The sequence below is a fragment of the Marmota marmota genome, unplaced genomic scaffold (genome assembly GCF_001458135.2).
Source record: "Marmota marmota marmota unplaced genomic scaffold, marMar, whole genome shotgun sequence".
Classification (NCBI taxonomy): Eukaryota; Metazoa; Chordata; class Mammalia; order Rodentia; family Sciuridae; genus Marmota; species Marmota marmota.
The window spans coordinates 15,972,597-15,987,312 of NW_025999999.1; the positions used below are offsets into that span (position 1 = coordinate 15,972,597).

The following is a 14,716-nucleotide window of genomic DNA, read 5'->3' on the forward strand; positions in this document are numbered from 1 at the left end:
GGTCTATTCCCTAAAGACCTAAAAAGAGCATGCTACAGGGACACTGCTACATCGATGTTCATAGCAGCACAATTCACAATAGCAAGACTGTGGAACCAACCTAGATGCCCTTCAATAGACGAATGGATAAAAAAAATGTGGCATTTATACACAATGGAGTATTACTCTGCATTAAAAAATGACAAAATCATAGAATTTACAGGGAAATGGATGGCATTAGAGCAGATTATGCTAAGTGAAGCTAGCCAATCCCTAAAAAACAAATGCCAAATGTCTTCTTTGATATATAGAGAGTAACTAAGAACAGAGTAGGGTCGAAGAGCATGAGAAGAAGATTAACATTAAACAGGGATGAGAGGTGGGAGGGAAAGGGAGAGAGAAGGGAAATTGCATGGAAATGGAAGGAGACCCTCAGGGTTATACAAAAGTACATACAAGAGGAAATGAGGGGAAAGGGAAAAATAATACAAGGGGGACAAATGAATGACAGTAGAGGGGGCAGAGAGAGAAGAGGGGAGGGGAGGGGAGGGGAGGGGGGATAGTAGAGGATAGGAAAGGCAGCAGAACACAACAGACACTAGTATGGCAATATGTAAATCAATGGATGTGTAACTGATGTGATTCTGCAATCTGTATATGGGGTAAAAATGGGAGCTCATAACCCACTTGAATCAAAGGGTGAAATATGATATATCAAGAACTATGTAATGTTTTGAATAACCAACAATAAAAAATTTTAAAAAAAAGCAATTACCTTTTTCACTTTTCTCAAAACCGTATCCTTGGTATTGAATTCGCATCAGGGACAAGGACCAAGGTTTTGGCAACAATTCTACAACTCTCCCTCTTAAATGTCGTTCTTGATTTCCCCCATTCCCTTCCCCTGCATTCCTAGCATGGAATCGTGCCTTGATCAATAACAAAACAGATGTTCAATATCTGTTTGTCAAATGTCTAAAATACAACTACATAATGAAGAAGAATATGGAAGGTATTTACAACTGCCAACTTGCCTGACCAAGGGTAGTATTCAAGGAGGGATATGTAAATCACAGAATTGGGGGACTCAGGACCTTGTGAATCTTGGGGTGGTCATATAGCCAAGCCTGACAAAGGAAGGCATCAGATTTCCCAGGTGTCCTCTACTCCCATCCACTCCCTGGGTCAGAATCAAGGGGACAGCATTAACTGTGAAGGAGAATAGCAGCCCAGATCTCTGGTGATGGCCAGCAACACATGGTGGGGATGCACTCTGTGTGACTGCCACCATGGAGAAGAATGCCTCAGTGTCAACTGGGCAGCACAGAAGCTGGAGGAAGCACACACGTGCCCGCAGACTTGAAGGAAGGAATTTGAAAACACTTGAAAGAAAGACCTGGAGGGGTTGGAGATGTGGCTCAAGCGGTAGCGCGCTCGCCTGGTATGCGTGCGGCCCAGGTTCAATCCTCAGCACCACATACAAACAAAGACGTTGTGTCTGCCGAGAACTAAAAAATAAATATTAAAAAATTCTCTCTCTCTCTCTTAAAAAAAAAAAAAGAAAGAGCTGGATATGCCTGGGGACAGGCTTTTTTAAAAAACCTTTCCTCCCTCAGGATCAGTCTCTTTTTAAAAGGAAAAAAAATAATCTAAGACAGGACTACGGAGAGTTCAAAGCCAGCCTCAGCAATGCCAAGGTGCTAAGTAACTCAGTGAGACCCTGTCTCTAAATAAAATACAAAATAGGGCTGGGATGTGGCTCAGTGGTCAAGTGCCCCTAAGTTCAATCCCTGGTAGAAAGAAAGAAAGAAAGAGAGAAAGGAAGGAAGGAAGGAAGGAAGGAAGGAAGGAAGGAAGGAAGGAAGGAAGGAAGGAAGGAAATATCTAAATGCAAAGTAAACTAGAACCTCAGTCATTCACCATTCAGTCTAATTAGTAGAAAGATTAACCTAAATTCAACTAAGGCTCACTTCTAGAATACTTTTGACAAAATTTAATTCTATTACTTTCAAGGGCATATAGAGGACCAAAGATTTTCTTTTAGAAAATGTATTCTCTTGAGTGTTCTAAACACATTCTGTATAACTGCCTTTGACTTTTAACATACAAATTTCCCCAAAGAAAATATCTCCAAAGTAAAAATTTTTATCAATCCAGTTCCAATTATCTAAATTGCCTGATATAAAACAAAACCTGAATATAAAGTCAAAACTCAGTTGACTGAGGTTTAACCATGTCTATTCTAGCAGGCATTCATCATCATCCTACAGAAATAATCTCCACCTGAAAGTAAGAATGAGAGAACAGGCTCTCCGTAACCCAGACCCTGGGGTGCAATTTCTTCTCTAGCTTCCTCCTGCACACCACTATTTGGATGGATTGTGGAGCTTGATCCCTCGCTGTGTTAGGATGAATGACACATGCATTGCATTCCCACTGCACGTCTAGGTGCAATGTGAGATGGTAAAACATTGTAGTTAATTTTTTCCAGAGGCTCTCAATTTTGGCCAATGTTCCTACTTCATCTCTAAAACCACTGGATACACATAAATTACACACACGAATTAGAGAATTCCTAGTAATTACTATAGGCAATGGAGGTGTTAAGTAAATATTAATATCAGTAATGTTGATTTTTCTCTAGGTGAGTTATAGGTGACATCCTTAGAAAACAGTCCATCTAAATTTCTAGGTCACCTGCTCATTAGCTGTTGAATAAACACAATTCTAGGCAAAGAGTAAATTATATCTAAAGCCCCATCAAGGGAGTAAATCCTGGAATGCATGAAACTTTAACCTCCCAGAGATAAGGTTTAGTTGAATTTCAGCTTTACAGACATGCCTAATGTACCCAGAGTAAATTTATTTTCATAGTGATAAAGGCTAGAAAAATAAAGTTACTCTGTTGATTAGTAGCCTCATTTTTTTAACTACAGTAACTCAGCCAAATTCTAATTAAGCAGAGCTGGGATCTGGCTCCCCTCTGCATATGACCTGGTAAATTCTCTTATTCACAAAACCAGAGGTAGCATGTCTAGGAATCCAGTTAATAATTAGGCATGTGCTTCAAGTTTACAACATGGGTACTGTTCAGACACGTCCAAATGATAATTATTCTGAACCACTAATTACAGCTCGACAAACTGCATCATCCACAAATGTGAAGGGTCTTGTAATGCTGTATGTGAACTCGATTCATGGTTTTCATCTCTCTGTGCCCCATTTTTCTCATCTATAAAACAAAGCTAATAACAGTACCTATCTTATAGTATTATAAGGATTAAAAGTTAAGATATGTAAGGCACTGAGAGGGTGCCTGGGTCACATGGTAGATACTCTGTGACACTTGCAATTAGCATAAGAGTTCTTGGAATAATGTCTAGGAGGAAGGTTTTATTTGATCCAGATATTAGTACCATTTCACGGATAATTGATAAAGGGGGTATTTTTAAATCATAGTATTCCCTAGCTTTAACCCCAACATTTTTCTTTCCAATTATAAACTTGCATAGAATTTTTCTTTGATAACTACACTATTGACTAAGTCAGTAAAGCCGGTAAAGCAGTAGTTCCTAACTTTCTGGCCTCAAAGAATGTGATCTGATGAAACTCCAGAATTTTTTCCAGGAAAATCACAGTTTAGGGCTGGTGTTCACAGTTTAGGTCTGGTGTCCTTTACCCACAGTGAGATGATCTGTGGCTACCTGGGGCCAGGCTGAAAAATAGTTCTGGGAGTCCCAGCACTGGTTTTAAAAGATTGAAATTTTTTTTAACCCTTTCTTCTGGTATCCTGATATCTTTGCACACCAGAGGCAGTGCCTCTTGGCATCTTCAACTTAGCTCCTGACAGTTCAGACCCTTATCATGCAACTGCATAAATGCTTGCACATATAGAATCTCTTTGATATACTTAACCCCTGACAGACCAACTTCAATGTCAAGATTGTGTAATAATCCAGGCTGCACGGAAGGAGGAGCAGCAGATGACCATGACCCTGGCCCACCGTGTGGTAGGAGCAGAGTGACCCTCATGCATGGTAGGAGCTGTGCCCCATCTACCAATATGTAGGGTGACTTCCCCTGCAGCTTTCCAGCTAGTGACAACAGCCAGAACCTACAAGACCATCATCCAGGTTCCTGTAGGCAAAGTACTGGTAGCCTGCAGGGACATTACAAGATTATAAGGTAGAAACTGTAATGCCTGGAATCCACACTGCTAGAGAGGAAGACACATGGACAATATGAAGAAACAAGGGGAGAAAGTGCCCAAAACAACCCAAGCTGATACAATAATTCCATTGGCAGCACAGTAGATGAAATGTCACAGAAGAAGTTCAGAATGTACATAATTAAAATGATATGAAAGGGGCTGGGGTTGTGGCTCAGCAGTATAGTAACTGCCTTTCATGTGTGAGGCATTGGTTTCAATCCTCAGCACCACATAAAAATAAACAAAATAAAGGTATTGTGTCCATCTATAATATATATATATATGATATGCAAAGAATGAATTAAGAGAGCAAATACTAGCAAAAATCGACTGCTCCAACAAAGAGAAAAGAGAGGATATACAGTTAGCAAAAGAATATGTCAAGAAAGAGATAGACTTTGAAAAATAAAACAGAAATCCTTGAAATGAAGGAAACAATAAACCAAATAAAAAAATTCAATAGAAAATATCAACCACAGACTAGATCACTTGGAACACAGAACCTCAGGCAATGAAGACAAAATATATAATCTTGGAAAAAAAGTTGATCATATAGTGTAGATGGTAAGAAACCACAAACAGAAGGTCCAAGAATTATGGGACAATATGAAAAGACCAAATCTAAGAATTATCAAGATAGAGGAAGGCACAAGACAAAAGGAATGCATAATCTCTTCAATGAAATAATATCAGAAAATTCCCAAACATGAAGAATGAATTGTAAAATCAAATACAAGAGGCTTATAGAACACCAAATGTACAAAATTACAACAGATCTACACCAAGGTACATTATAATGAAAATGCCTAGCATACAGAATAAGGATAGAATTTTAAAGGCCACAAGAGAAAAATTTCAGATTATATATAGGGGGAAACCAATTCAGATTGCAGCAGATTTCTCAACCCAGACCATCAAAGCCAGGAGATCCTAGAACAACATATACCAAGCTCTGAAAGTAAAAGGATGCCAACCCAGAATCTTATATCCAGCAAAATTAAGCTTCAGATTTGATGATAAAATAAAAACCTTCCATGACAAACAAAAATTAAAAGAATTTACAATGAGAAAGCCTGCACTAAAGAATAGTCTCAGCAAAATATTCCATGAGGGGGAAATGAAAAACAACAATGAAAATCAGCAAAGGGAGGAACTGCACTAAAGGAAAATCCTCTCAAAGGAGAAACCAACTCAAGTTAGAAACCAAAAATAAACCAAAATGAACAGGAATCCCAACTGTGTCTCGATTATAATCCTGAATGTCAATGGCCTAAACTCATCAATTAAACGACATAGACTGGCAGATTGGATTTTTTTTTTAAAAATCCAACAATATGCTGCCTTCAAAAGACTCATGTCATAGGAAGACATCCACAGACTGAAGGTGAAAGGATGGGGAAAAACATACCACTCACATGGGCCATGAAAACAAGGAGGGGTTTCCATTCTAATATCAGATAAAGTGGACTTCAAATCAAAGTAAGTCAGAAGAGATAAAAAAGGACATTTCATACTGCTTAAGGGAACCATACATCAACAAGACATAGCAATCATAAATATCTATACCTCAAACAATGGAGAATCTACATATATCAAACAAAACCTCAATTTCAAGAAGCAAATAGATCACAACACAGTAATACTGGGTGACTTTAACATACCTTTCTCACCACTGGATAGATCTTCCAAACAAAAACTAAACAAAGAAACTAAAGAACTCAATAATACAATCAATGATTTAGACTTAATAGTGTTTCATCCATCATCAAGCAAATACACCTTCTTCTCAGCAGCACATGGATCCTTCTCTAAATTACACCATGTATTATGTCACAAAGCAACTCTCAGCAAATACAAAAAAATAGAGATACTACCCTGTATTCTATCAGATAAGAATAGAATGAAACTAGAAATCAATGATGAAATAAAAAAGAAGCTACTTCAACACCTGGAGTCTAAATAATATGATATTAAATGAGCAGTGGATATCAGAAGACATCAGGAAGGAGATAAAAAAATTCTTAGAGGTAAATGAGAACACCGATGCAACATATCAAAATTTATGGGACACTATGAAGGCAGTACTAAGAGGAAAGTTCATTGCATGGAGTTCATTCCTTAAAAGAAGAAAAAGTCAACAAATAAATGATCTAACATTACATCTCCAAGTCCTAGAAAAAGAATAAATCAACACCAAAAGTAGAAGAAGACAGGAAATAATTAAAATCAGAGCCAAAATTAATGAAATTGGAACAAAAAAAATTCAAAAAATTGGCAAAACAAAAAGTTTGTTCTTTGAAAAAATAAATAAAATTATTTATATGACAAACTCATAGCCACGCTAATGAAGAGAAGAAGAGAGAAAATGCAAATTACTAAAATTCGTGAAGAAAAAGGAAATATCACAACAGACACTTAGAAACTATTTGAAAAATTTATACTCCAATAAAAAATAGAAAATCTTGATGACCCCCACAAATTTCTAGAAATATATGATCTACCCAATCTGAATCAGGAAAACATATACAATTTAAACAGATCAATGTTAAGCAAGGAAACAGAAGATGCCATCAAAAGCCAACCAACCAAGAAAAGCCCAGGACTGGACAGATTCTCAGCCGTGTTCTACAGGACCTTTAAAAAAGAACTAATACCAATACTCCTCAAGTTATTTCATGAAATATAAAAGGAGGGAACCCTTCCAAATTCATTCTATGAGGCTAGCATCACCCTGTTACCAAAACCAGACAAAGACACATCAAGGAAAGAAATCTTCAGACGAATATCTCTAATGAAAATAGACACAAAAGTTCTCAATAAAATCCTGGCCAATTGCATATAAAAACATATTAAAAAGATAGTGCACCACGATCAAGTGGGGTTTATGCCAGGATGCAAGGTTGGTTCAACAAACAGAAATCAATAAATGTAATACACATCACATTGATAGACTTAAAGACAAGACATTATCTCAATAGATGCTGAAAGAGCATTCAATAAAATATAGCACCTCTTCATGTTCAAAACACTAGAAAAACTAGGAATAGTAGGATCATACTTCAACATTTTGAGAACTATCTATGCTAAGTCCAAGGCCAATATCATTCTAAATGGAGAAAAATTGGAAGCATTCCCTCTAGAAACTGGAACAAGACGGGGATGCCCTCTTTCACCACTTCTATTCAACATAGTACTTGAAATTCTAGCCAGAGCAATCAAGACAGAAAAAAGAAATTAAAGGGATATGCATAGAAAAAGAAGAATTCAAACTATTATCATTTGCCAATTACATTATTCTATATTTAGAAGATCCAAAAAATTCCACCAGAAAACTTCTAGAACTAATAAATGAATCCAGCAATGAAGCAGGATATAAAATCAATACCCATAAATCAAATGCATTTCTATACATGTGATGAGTCCACTGAAAGAGAAATTAGAAAAACTATCCCATTCAAAATAGCCTCAAAAAATATAAAATATAAAATACTTACAAAAGAGGTGAAATACCTCTACAATGAAAACTACAGAACACTAAAGAAGGAAATTGAAGAAGACCTTAGAAGATGGAAAGATCTCCCATGCTCTTGGATAGGCAGAGTTAATATTGTCAAAATGGCCATACTTCTAAAACTGTTATACAGATTTAATGCAATTCCTATTTAAATCCCAATGACATTCTTCATAGAACTAGAAAAAGCAATCATGAAATTCATCTGGAAAAATAAGAGACCAAAGCAATCCTTAGCAAGAAGAGTAAAGCAGAAGGCATCACAATGCCAGACCTTAAATTATACTATAGAACAATAGTAACAAAAACAGCATGGTATTGGAACCAAAATAGACATGTAGACTAGTGGTACAGAATAGATGACACAGAGACCAACTCCCATGAATACGGTTATCTCATACTAGACAAAGGCACCAAAAACTTACATTGGATGAATGATAGCCTCTTCAATAAATGGTGCTGGGAGAACTGGAAATCCATATGTAGCAAAATGAAATTAAACCTCTATCTCTCACCATGCACAAAACTCAAATTAGATCAAGGACCTAGGAATTAGACCAGAGACCCTGTACCTAATAGAAGAAAAAGTAGGCCCAAATCTTCATCATGTCGAATTAGGCCCCAACTTCCTTAACAAGACTCCTAAAGCACAAGAAATAAAATCAAGAATCAATAAATGGGGTGGATTCAAATTAAAAAGCTTCTTCTCAGCAAATGAAACAACCATTGAGGTGAAGAGAGAGCCTACAGTATGGGAGCAGATTTTTACCACACACACATTAGATAGAGCAGTAATCTCCAGGATATTTAAAGAACTCAAAAGACTTAATAGCAAACAAACAAACAACTCAATCAATAAATGGGCCAAGGAACTGAATAGACACTTCTCAGAAGATATACAAGCGATCAACAAATATATAAAAAAAAAGTGTTTAACATTTTTAGTTATTAGAAAAATGTAAATAAGACTACTCTAAGATTTCATCTCATGCCAGTCGGAATGGCAGTTATCAAAACACAAGCAATAATAAGTGTTGGAGAGGATGTGAGAAAATGTAGACTCATAGATTGCTGGTGGGACTACAAATTGGTGCAACCATTTCAGAAAACAGTGTGGAGATTCCTTAGAAAACTTAGAATGGAACCACCATTTGACCCAGCTATCCCACTCCTCAGTCTATACCGAGAAAGAACTTAAAATAAACATACTACAGTGACATAGCCACATTGATATTTATAGCAGTTGAATTCACAAAAGCTAAACTGTGAAACCAACCTAGATGCCCATCAATAGATGAATGGATAAAGAAACTGTGATATATATTCACAATGGAATATTACTCAGCATTAAAAGAGGATAAAATTATTGCATTTGCAGGTAAATGGATGGAATTGGAGAATATTATATTTATAAAAGTAAGTCAATCCCGAAAAACTAAAGCTGAATGCTTTCTCTGATTAGTGGATGCTGATCTATGATGGGAGGAGGGCATGGGAAGAATGGAGGAACTTGGGATTGGGCAAAGGGGAGGATAGGGAGGGGTTATGGGGGGAGGAAAAATGGTGGAGTGAGATGGACATCATTACCCTAGGTACATGTATGATTGCCAGAATGGTGCATCTCTACACCGTGTACAAGAGAATTAAAATGCTGCACTGTATTTGTGTACGATGAATTGAAATGCATTCTTCTGTCATGTACAACTAAGTAGAACTAATAATAATAATAATAATAATAATAATAAAATATTGTATAATAATCTAGGGAAAAAACACTTAAAGGTCAGATTGTGTTACAATAAACCCCCTTTCTCTTAAACAGGTTTATCCCTATAGGTGGCCCATGCAGTTAAGATCTCTCTGCTCAATGGACTACCAATAATATCAACACAGCACAGCCCATGTCTTAAAAAGCCAGTAACATAAAAAAAAAACAGGTGAGAGAGGATCACCAAAACCAGGGCTGACAGATGGGAACCTTTAAAACAGACAGAACTGCATGTACAAATTTCTCTTACTTTCTTTACCTATGACAGACCAACTCCAACTGCAAATTGTATAATAATCTAGAAAGCTATGTAAAAGTCAGATCATTACAGTAAAACATTATCTTAGACACTTAAAGTTGGCCCCTTCTTCAGCCCCCTTTACCTCTGACAGGCCAACTCCAATTGCAAGATTGTATATAAAAGAAACAGAGAAAAACAACCAGAGAGGAGCCCCCAAACCATGGCCAACAGATAGGAACCCTTAAATTGATCAGCCAAGATCTTTCCTAAGAGACTACTCATAGAATCAATGCAGTACTGGCCATGTCTTAAAAGGGGCAGTAGCAGATACAAACAAACCAGGCAACCAGAGGGAATTCCCAAGCCCAAGGTCAACAAACAGATGAGAACCTAGAACAGGTCAGAAGGGAGCACATATCCCCAGGTTCTCGGGTCCCACTTAACCATGACGCCTACACCACTGGCTCCAGAGATGTCCCCAGAAAGAGGAACTAGGTGTATCAAATCAAGGGTCTCGGCATGCACACCGAGGGACTTACCAAATGGCCAAGGATGTCTTGACTTTCCTGAGTTCAGTTTCCTCTTTCTCAAATAGAGCAACTGATGGAGCAACTTGTGTAGTTCAGGGAGNGTACCAGGATTGAACTCAGGGGCACTTGACTACTGAGCCACATCCCCAGCCCTATTTTGTATTTTATCCTTTCTCACTGAGTTGCTTTGTATCTCACTTTTTTGAACTCGAGATGCTCCTGCCTCAGCTTCCCAAGCTGCTGGGGTTACAGGCATGCTCTGCGCCACCTGGCTGGATCTTGTCTAAAGCAAGATGAGGCAGAAACACACATTTACACATTGTAAGGGAAGAATTAATTATTACTGAGCTAAGTACTTCTGCTCTGGTTGTGGGAGCAGGATACATGAGGCAGTGGGGATAAAACTCATGCCTTGTGTGTGCTACGCAAGTGACCTACCACTAAGCTACATCCCCCATTCTGCTTCTGCTGTGGTTTGAATGGAAGTCCCCTGGGCTTATGCAGGAGTTTAGTCTTCCAAGTCATATGTTCATTGAATTAAAAGGGTGAAAACTTGATCCAACCATGGTATTTAAAGGTGGAGCTTTTGGGAGTGATTAGAATTAGACAAAATCAGCATCACAGCCCCTGGACTGAACTGTAGATAATTAGGCCCCTTTTCTTTATAACATAATCCTGCCTTAGGTATTTTGTTATAGTGATAGAAAACTGACTACTATGTACTTCCAACAAAGGGGTTTGAGGATGATGAAGATAATGGAGGAGGAAGATGAAGAGGATACAAAGAAAAGGACAAAGGTTGGTAAAACAAAGATACAGTTTTACCTCAAGTGAACCAAGTATGCAGTAGTGCTTTGCCACGGTGGAGACTCTGAGGCCATTATTAGCAATGCTAGAGGCAGTTAGAGTAACTGATGGTATCAGAGGCCTTCTTTTAAACCTCAAACAGGTAACATATTATCACTATGGCTCTTCACGCCTGTTCAATGATTTGGACATAAAAGAAATGCTAATTATGGAAATGAGCCATGAATTCAGAGTGACCGCAGGAACAAAATGTTGATCTGACTGGTGTTATGTGGCTGGAAATTTATTGGAGGTTTTAAGATCATGTGAACTGATTTCCACCTTAAGTGCTCTACCTGAAGGAGCATTAAAGGCTCCTGATAAGGAAGAATTTCAAAGAGCTAATAGCACAGGCCAAAAGATCAGTCAAGTGAATTTGAGGGATTGTGAAGAAAAAGGCCCCGTGAGGTAGCTGAGCGCAGCAGGGCCACGTGATGGGCTTCCTGCTGCCAAGAGCTGCCACCTTGACTGGGCTCTCAGGCACCTCTGCTCGTTCCTGTTTCCATGGGTGACCAAGGAGGAAGAGTAATCCTACCACCAAGGAAAGTGGCAGAGTGAGGCCCAGGACCGAGTTTCATGCCCCTGATTCTGAGGAACACCCCCTCCCAGGGCCACAAACTCTGACCTGCTCTCAGACCCACCTCCTCCTCTCCCTCAATCCCCGACCATTGCCTCCTCCCTCTCTGCCCTAGGCCCCGAGGCCGTCGGACTGTTCCTGGGCCATCCCAAGCTCATCCCTGGCCCAGTGCCTCTGTGTTGATGGTCCCTCCTGCCAGGAACATTCCTTCTCTTAGATGTTTGTGGGACCGATTCATTCTTATTTTTAGCTCTTAGATCCAGTGGACTCTCTCTCCCCTGCCTTGTCCCTTTCTCCTAAATCACTCTATTTTATTTATAGCACTTAACACTATCTGAAAATAACCTGTTGATTTCTCTTCCGGTCCTTGCCTGATGGAAGGTGAGCTCCGTGAGAACAGAAGCTTTCTGAGGTCATTCCCTGCTAGAGACCCAGGCCAAGCAGAGGAAGCACTAGATACGCGTTTGTGCATTTGTTAGCTGGAGGGATGAATGGTCGCCATCACAGCTGCCATTTTTTGTGAGCAGGTGATCTGTGCCAGGCACAGGGCTGTAGGTTTGTAATGAATGCTGTCTCACTGAGATCTTGGCAATCCAAGGGAGGTATTTATTCATTATTCCTGTGCTGCTGATTAGGTTTCACAGAAAAGTTATGTCACTTTCCCAATGTCACAGTTAACAAGAAACCAAGACCTGATTTGAACCCAGGAGTGTCCGACTCCAACACTCATGCTCTAAATCAGGAGTCGGCATATTTTTAGTAAAAATTTGGGCTTTGCAGGCCCTCTGGACTCTGCCACAAACACTTGATCCTATGGCAGTGTGAAGGAGGCCAGAGGCAGTACATGAGAAAATTGCTGGGACTGTGTGCTAATAAAACTTTATTTTCCAAACAGGTGGTGGGCAGGAGTTGGCCCTGGGGACAGAGCCGGCCGATTCCTCCTTTCAGTTTTCATTCTATACATAATATCCCAGGAAGAAGTTAAAAATGGGGAGGATAGAGGATTTAAAAAAAAAAAAAAAGCATTAAATGTGCTCTGCACATGGTGAACTGCCTTTGAATAGTTTACTATTAAGCTAAAGAGACAAAATAGAAGAGGGGGTTCTGATAGGAATTATGACTCCACTGATTCAATAACCTTTTGACCGAATTATAACCATCAGTCTGGACTTCAGTAGAGTTTAATTCAAATAACTTATTCCATTTTAACCAAGGTTCCATTTATATTTAAAATTTATATTTAAAATTACACATGATCTCACCAGCCAACATCCTAATAAACCTGCATAAACTCCATCCCAAGAAGGCCCCAAGTAGCATTGAAGGAGAAAGCACACGAAGTCACCGTGGGAAGCCCGGTGCTTCGGGCTCTCCCTCTCCAGAAAATTCATGAGTTCTTGGCCAGAGGTGTGAGGCAGATCATGAATCAGGTCTGGGTCAGCCCAGAAAAATGGCTTGCAATGGAACTGGGAATGTGAATATTAATTGTGCTGTGTGTTGATTGAGAGTGACTCTTGAGACTGGGTATCAGCAGGAAAGCAGAAGACCACCTCCCCAGTCCCTTGGGTGCAGGCGGGGAGGCAAGAGCTGAACAGGGAGAAGGTGGGAGACCAAGGGGCAAAGGAGATGGTTTTTAGAGTGCTTGGCTATGTGTAAGCAATGGGCTAGTGTGGACCAGCCTCCTCTGGGCACTATGCTTGGAGAGAGACTGAATTTCCTGTATGTGTGTATGTGGGGGGGATCACACATGTGGTATGTAGCAGGATGTACAGCAGGGTTTGGGGTCCTGGGTGGGTGTGGGAGGGGGGTCTGGGTTGTGTGGTGTGTGTAACAGTCTCTTCTTCCTGCTCCATCTAGCTAAGAGGGAAAATTAGAAACTTCCTTTCCCCAGGTAGCCCTAGTAACTAGACACATATTAGAGAATAGAGAATATTCTCATTGCTCTCTTACCCTGAAAGAAGGGTCCCACTGGAAAGAGCCACCAACCAAGATTACCTCTGCAAACTGCACGTGGTTCTTAAGTCTCATTTTTTTAAACTTCTGTCAATTTGCTAAATATGACCTTTAAATGTTTGAGCAGGAAGGCAGCCTGAGCATGGAAGAAATAGTATCTGTTGGTAACTCTAGAGATCCAGTACCTGTCCCAGCTCTAACATTAACTAGCATTGAGAACCTGGGACGCTTCTCCGTCTCTTCCTCTTTCTGATCCTATTTCTTTTTTCTTTCTTTCTCCCTCTACCCTGTGCCCCTTTCACAGTATGGGAATTTAATCTAGGGCCTTACACATGCCAGGAAAATTTTGTACCACTAAGGTACATCCTCAGCTTTTTTTTTTTTTTAAGACAACATCTCACTAAGTGAGGTTGGCCTCAAACCTGAGATCCTCCAGCCTCAACCTCCCAAGTTGCTAGATAGTCCAAGCATATGCCATGGTCCTGGCCTCAGCCTGTTTCTTTATGAAAAAGAAACTTTTTGTAGTCTGTTAGACATCTGTTATATGTATTAGGGTTGATAGCTAATATTTAAGATGATGTACCTTCATGGATTTCTGTTAAGCTCTTGGTTATCTAGCAGGACTGTGGTAGATACTGTGTGCTCTCTGTGTATTCTATTACTGGATTCTCACAACTTCCCAACCAGTTGAAAAGAGGTCATAAGATAGGCCCTTATGACCTCAGACTTCTCAGATAGGGTGGACAGCTGAAATTCAGGAGGGAGACACAAGCTTCCCCATGGAAATAGTTGGCAGAGCTCGGATTGAAAACACAGCCTAATTTTTTAAGAATATATTCTTCACATTCCTTGCAACCCTAGTCAAGTCTTGGCCTGAAAGGAAAAAGCAGTTTCAAACTCCACACCTTGGACTTCCCAGTTGGCTACAACATCCCCCACCTTGCCAGTTTATCAAATACCTCCTCTTCTAGGGAGGCCCTGGCTGGCACAGCAGCTGCCGTGCACATCCAAGGCATGGACTTTGCCGGAGAGACACTTAGAGCCCAGGGGACATGATAAAACTCCTGGCCCATCTGTGCCCTACAAGGAACAACGCTGATA

At 39.6% G+C, this 14,716-nt stretch overlaps 1 protein-coding gene across 4 annotated transcripts in view; it reads right to left on the minus strand.

Moving 5' to 3' along the window:
* The window catches only part of Gpam (glycerol-3-phosphate acyltransferase, mitochondrial), an 87,847-nt gene that overhangs the window by 63,889 nt on the left and 9,242 nt on the right, over positions 1–14,716 (minus strand). Inside the window, exon 1 of one of the 4 annotated variants that reach the window (XM_015494790.2) lies at positions 10,249–10,359. The exons of the other annotated variants lie outside the window; for them this stretch is intronic. The gene's annotated coding sequence lies outside the window, so the exon portion shown is untranslated. Of the gene's footprint in view, positions 1–10,248; positions 10,360–14,716 lie in introns of those variants that run through there. 4 annotated transcript variants of the gene reach the window in all.